Here is a 6,000-nt window from a genome sequence, read left to right as displayed (position 1 = left end):
GAGCTGGTGTGACTCCCACCTGTCCCTCCACCCCGCCGGCTGCTCAACCTCAGGCAAGCCACGCCCCAGGCAAGCCACGCCCCTCGCCTCCTCAGCCCCCTCACCTTCCTAAGAGGATCACAACGGGACTTCCGTGACTATTAAATGGGATAATGCGTGTTATGCACTTGGCACCCGGGCCTGGCAGTCCCTCAGAGCTCAGTAAGTGCTGCCGGCTGCTCTGACGATATTACTGAGCAGGATTGGATTCTGGCGCTCAGGCCGGCAGGGCCAAGGAGCCCAGCAGCTCCCGGAGGCCTTGGTGAGGGAGGGGGCCTGGCCACCTGAACTCGCCCAGTCTCAGAGTGCTGGGGCCTCTCCTGTCATCCTCCTCAGCCCAGAGCCAGGGACGGCTGAACGGGGACAGTCAGAGCTCTCCCGGCGCAGATCACCCTTCCACCTGCGAGGGATAGGCCCCCACCCCCACTGCGGTCTTCAACTCCAGCTAGGGCAGAGGGTGGGGCCTCAATCCTGGGGTTGGGGATCCCTCAGAGTCATCTCCCCCGCCCCCCGTCTGTGTACCGGCCCCCTCCTCCCTCCGGGCTGGCGCGGACGCGTCCTCTCAGGTCCGCGGTAATTTGTCTGCTCACGCGGGCTCCGCGGCACCCCCTCCGCGCACGCGCATCCCCGCCCCGGGCCGGATACTCGGGGCGCTCTGGGTGGGTCAGTCCAAGTTGTGGAGAAAGATTTCTATGCTGGAGGCGCCGGCCTCGAGCCCAGGCCGGGCGTTTGCGGGCGCTCAGCTATTAAGAGCGGAGACGCCTCGTCCCCCGCCCCCCAAGAATTCTGCAGCTGGGACTCAGCCCAGGCGCGCCTTCTGCGCGGCCCTGGAGGACCAGGAGCGCGGGCGGCGAGTGGTGCTGGCTGAGATGGGGGCTGCTGGAGCAGGTCTTGGGTTGGCAGATTCTGGCTCCTGCCCCCTCACACACCGAGGCGTGAACCCTGGACTTCTCAGAGCCTCAGTTTCCCCTTCTCAACCTCAGCCTCAGACCTGGAAACAGGTCAATTGCTATCATCGTGGGCCCGCATGCCTGTCTGTGTAGCCTCAGCTGGGCGGGAAGAAGAGTCATGGCCCGCTGAAGGCTGGGGAACAGGTCCCCACCCCACACTACCAGACCTGGCCTGGGCTCCCTGAGAGGAGGGGGGCTTGACCCCTCTACCAGCTGGGCTCGGGTCTGGGGTTCAAACTCAGGCCAGAGTTGTTCAGCGCTGGGAGGCCCCCATTAACTAGGCCACCCCTGGGGATGGGCGGTGGAGGCTGGAGCTGACTGGCCTGGGTCCCCGGGGGAGGTGGCTGCAAGGCCCAGGGCTTTGAACAAACCACAGAAGGTTTCTGCAATATCAAAAGAGCTCTTAGAGACTAACCATATGGGGGGAGGGGGGACAGTTGGCCAAAGAGCTTCTGCTTGGTTCCCATCAGCGAAGGATCAAAAAACATCTGGTCAAAGAACCTTTAAATACCTTGAAAGGCAGGTGAAGCCAGTTCAGTGGGTTCCAAGAGGGATTGAAACGCTGGTCTGAGCTGCAGACAAGCTGGCACCAGCCACAGGAAATGCTGGGGGAGGGGCCCACTGAGGCAGGAGGGAGAAAAGGTGTGGCTAGACCAGCAGCCTACCTCCCTAACTGTCCCCTCTTCCCCCAAACCCAGAAGTCACTGTGGAGAGGATGGGGAGGGCAGAGAACTGGGTTCAGACTGACAGAGCTGGAAGCAGTCTTGCAGGCTTCTGGGCCAGGGGTTTTCATCTGGAACCCAAAGGACTTCCACCCCAACACACACCCAATTATGGGCAAAATGTTGTGTCTGTGTTTGTATATGCACTTTTCTAGGGAGGAGAGGTCCATTGGCTTCATTAGCTTTTCACAGGGGTCCAAGACCCAGTCAAGATTAACAAACAACATCCTTATGGTACAGACTGGTAAAATGAGGCTCAGAAGGACTGAGGGGCTGACTCCGGGTCACTCACCTAGTAATCAGCAAACTGAGGTGCTTCCACAGTGCATCCCAGGAAGGGGGTCTCGCTAGCCCCCATGGCCCTCAGTCAGTCTCCGGGGTCCCTGAGCTGCCCAAGGGATAAGGAATGTCTCAGAGCAGAGTCTCAGGGCCAAACTTCTGACCAAGGCTGGGGCTGTCCCAAGCCAGAAGAAGGGATACCAACTTTAATCTTTTAAGGGTGGTGAGGGATTTGAGGGGCTGAGCCAAGCACTTGGGGAGTGTCAGGAAGACCATGGAGAAGAGAGAGACCGAGAGCCAGAATCTGGATGAAGAAGAGGTTACAGGGTGAAGGGGTATGGGAAGACAGATGGGGTGAGGGTGGGGTAGGAATAAGGTTTCTGGCCCTGTAATGTGGCCTGAGAGACCCTTGGGGACCTATAGCTATGGAAGGTCAGCTTGGAGCAGGGTCTTTGGTGCCTGGGGTTACCCCTAGGGAACCAGGAAAGATCCAGACCTTGCCATCTCCCCAGGGTATTCTCACATCTTTGTGTGGAGCAGTTCTTAGCCTTATTTTACAGATGAGAAAACTGAGGCCCAGAGATGTCAAGTAACCAGCCAAAGCCAAACAGAGAAACAGGCAGAGGCAGGACCTGAGTTTGAGTATCAGATTCTTCCCTTGATGCTGGGGTCCAAACCCTGCCTTTTAGTACCAGGCTCCCAAAGCAGAACCCGGCAGAAGTGTGACAAGCGTAGACTCTGGATGGGCCTCTGAGATCTGGTAGTTACTGGGTCTTTCGAGAGGAGGCAATTTTGTATTGATGGTGATGAGGTGGGTATAGAGATGGCTGCAGCTGCCTCCTAGGAGTTTGCTGTCATGTCCTTTCTGGGGTGGAGACATCTGTTAACTTTATACTTTTGTCTTCTCCAGACTCGTCGTCTGCAGAGGAGGAAGGGAAAGACTAGAGGGTAGGAGCAGGGACAGGATGACAGAACAAATCCTCACTCTCCTGGCCTGTCACCATCAGTGGGCTGTGCTGTTGCCTTGCACAGCCACCTTCCAGCTAGTCTCAGCCTGTCTCTCCTGAATCAGGCGAATGCTCAGCCTGGGTCTCTTGCCACATGGACGATGGCAAGGAGAGAGGTGTGTTTGTTCTGTCACGTGAGCTGCACAAACAGCTTCCTCAGCATTTTTATTAATAATTCAGCCCATAGCCAAGGGGGTGGGGATAGGGGGAAAGGACTGCGGGGAGACAGCAACATGAAGACCGCGCCAGGTAGAGGCCAGAGGGGAACTCAGGAGCCCTGCCTTCTAGCCGTGGCCTAGCAACAGAGCCAGGCAGCCTCAGGGGCCCTGTTTGGGAGAGTGCAGGCCCAGCATCTGCTCCTGAGGGACAGAATGTCCCTCCCTGAAGCTGACCCAGGACTCCTGGCCCTGAGGATGGTGCCAGATCGGAAACAGGCCTAAAGGGTCTGCAGCACACAGCAGGGCAGGCCTTGGGGAACCAGGTGCTGCCCGCATTTCCTGCCATGTCATGGAACCCAGAACAGGGGACCAGCAACCAAACAGAATGAGAGGGGCTCTTTGGGCCCCCCTCCTCTGGGGACTGGAAGGGGAGAAGCTGAACGCCCAGAGGCTCAGGCCCTCCCCAATGAGAGACAAGACCCAAGGGCAGGGCAGGGGTAATTTACAGCCTCTGATCTTTTTCCTCAGAGGACCTGCTCACTCCTGCAGGCTCCATTTACTGCCTCTACCCAGTTCTCTGTGAGTACTTAGAAGACAGAATTGGGATTGGCTTCTGGCACTCAGGCTGGCAGGGTCAAGGAGCCCAGCAGCTCCTAGAAACTCACAGTTGGCTCGGCTCTCATCGATATTCCAGCAGGAGAGAGTAGCCTTCTAATGCAGCAGAATGGTTCACGGTTAGACATCTGGAAGAACTTTCCTGACAGGCAACACATGGGAATGGGGAGTATGTGGTGTCTCTGTTAAGGGTAAACAAATAGCAACAACAACAATAATAATGGCATTCAAAAAGCATAAAGAATAAATTATATGTTCCAAGTATCTTCTTTTTTCTTTTTTTTTTTTCTTTTTTTGAGAAGGAATCTCATGCTGTCACCCAGGCTGGACTGCAGTGGCGCGATCTCAGCTCACTGCAACCTCCGCCTGGCTAGTTTTTTTTTTTTCTTTTTTTTTTTTTTTTTAGTAGAGACGGGATTTCACCATGTTAGTCAGGCTGGTCTCGAACTCCTGGCCTTGTGATCCGCCCGCCTCAGCCTCCCAAAGTGCTGGGATTACAAGCGTGAGCCACCACGTCCGGTCCCCCAAGCATCATTTTAAGTGATTTGATTTTTTCACCATGCTTAAACTTAACAATAACCAAAGGTAATAGTTGTTATTATTACCCCATTGTAGAGATGAGGAAACTGAGGCCCAGTGGTGTCTGCCCAGGGTAAACACAGCAATGATGGCAGAGCCACATAAATCTGTATTCTTTCCTCTTTCCCATGACTCTGTGTCCCCTAAACAAAGTGACTGAGACCCAGAGAAGGGGTGTCTTCAAAGTATTTTCTGTGTCAATGCTGCAGGCAGGAATTTAAAAACCACCCAAGATTCCCAATGCCCCAGAGCCTCAGTTTGCACAACTATATCTCATGGCGGTCCTCTTGTGTGTCTGAGGAGCTGTCCAGCTCCGACATCCTGAAACAAGGACTGTCCAATGCCTGTGAGGAGAGGATGAGACTGGACTTCGTATTCTTGTAAGAAACAGGCTACAAGCCCTCACATGGGAGCAAGCACTGGGTCTCCTCATGAATCCCACAGTGGTTAGCAAAGGGTTGGGAGTCTCAACCAAGAGTGAGTCTTACTCCAGGTTCTCTCGCCAGCTCCCCAGGGTGCTGGCTCCGGGGCCTTTAGCTCCCTGCGTCAGTTCCTTCTCCTCTAGGGTCCTTGCCTTCATCACCTGACACTTGCAAGGGGCAGCCTGGGGCATCTCTCAGATGTCCTGTCAACTCTGAAAAACTTTAGATGCTTAGTAAAGACCTGTTGAGTGACGGTGATGAAGAATTCTGCTGTCCCTCTCTGGACCTTCAGATTGATTGGTGAAGGGATCTGAAGTGGGGAGATTCCTCAGCAGGGAACCTGTCTGTGTGCCCATCTGTGGTGGGGGGGTGGTGAGGGTGCCCTATTTGCTCTTTTCCTTTTGAGACCGGGCTCACTCTGTTGCCAAGGTTGGAGTGCAGTGGTGCAATCATAGCTCACTGCAGCCTCAAAACTCAAAACTTAAAACCCAGTAGCCTTAAAACTACTGGGTTTAAGCCATCCTCCCATCTCACCCTCCCAAGTAGCTGGGACCACATGGGCGCACCACCACACTAGGCTAATCTTTATTATTATTTTTTTTTTGGTAGATATGGGGTCTCACCATGTTGTTCAGGCTGGTTTCAACTCCTGGGCTCAAGTGATCTCCCACCTCGGCATCCCAAAGTGCTGGGCTTACAGGTGTGAGCTACCATACCCAGCCCCTGTTTACTCTTTACTAGGGCAATGAGAGAGGCAGCTGGGGTGGGTGGGGTAATGAGCCAAGGTTGCAGACCCTGCAGTCCCAGCCTGTTGGCTTAGCTTTCTGGGGTTTGCCAGGCCCCAAAGCAGAGTGTAGATAACTTGTGGGTTCTTGGCTGCACATGGGTGAGCTGGGGAGGACAGCTGCAAGGTGTATGAAATAGGATGGCCCTTCCCCAGAGGGTGAGGGCTGAGATTTCTGGCCACTGAGGAATTGTGGCCTTAACCTACAGATGCCTTTTTTCCTTCCATTTTTATTTAGAACATTAATTCCCAGGAAATCTGCTCTCTACTGGAACAGTCTTCATGGAGGTTTGCTGGGGAACTTCCTTATCTTTTTCTCAACCGGAAGAGCTATAGGTGGAGGTGAATGTGTATGTGTGTATGTGTGTGTGGTGGTGGTGGTTGGGGATAGACTCCATGTGATTTCAAGGGGATGGAGTCTGTTTGTGTGTGTGTCGGGGAGAAT

Source organism: Rhinopithecus roxellana, chromosome 15 (genome assembly GCF_007565055.1).
Source record: "Rhinopithecus roxellana isolate Shanxi Qingling chromosome 15, ASM756505v1, whole genome shotgun sequence".
In the NCBI taxonomy this organism is placed as follows: Eukaryota; Metazoa; Chordata; class Mammalia; order Primates; family Cercopithecidae; genus Rhinopithecus; species Rhinopithecus roxellana.
This window is presented reverse-complemented; position numbering follows the sequence as displayed.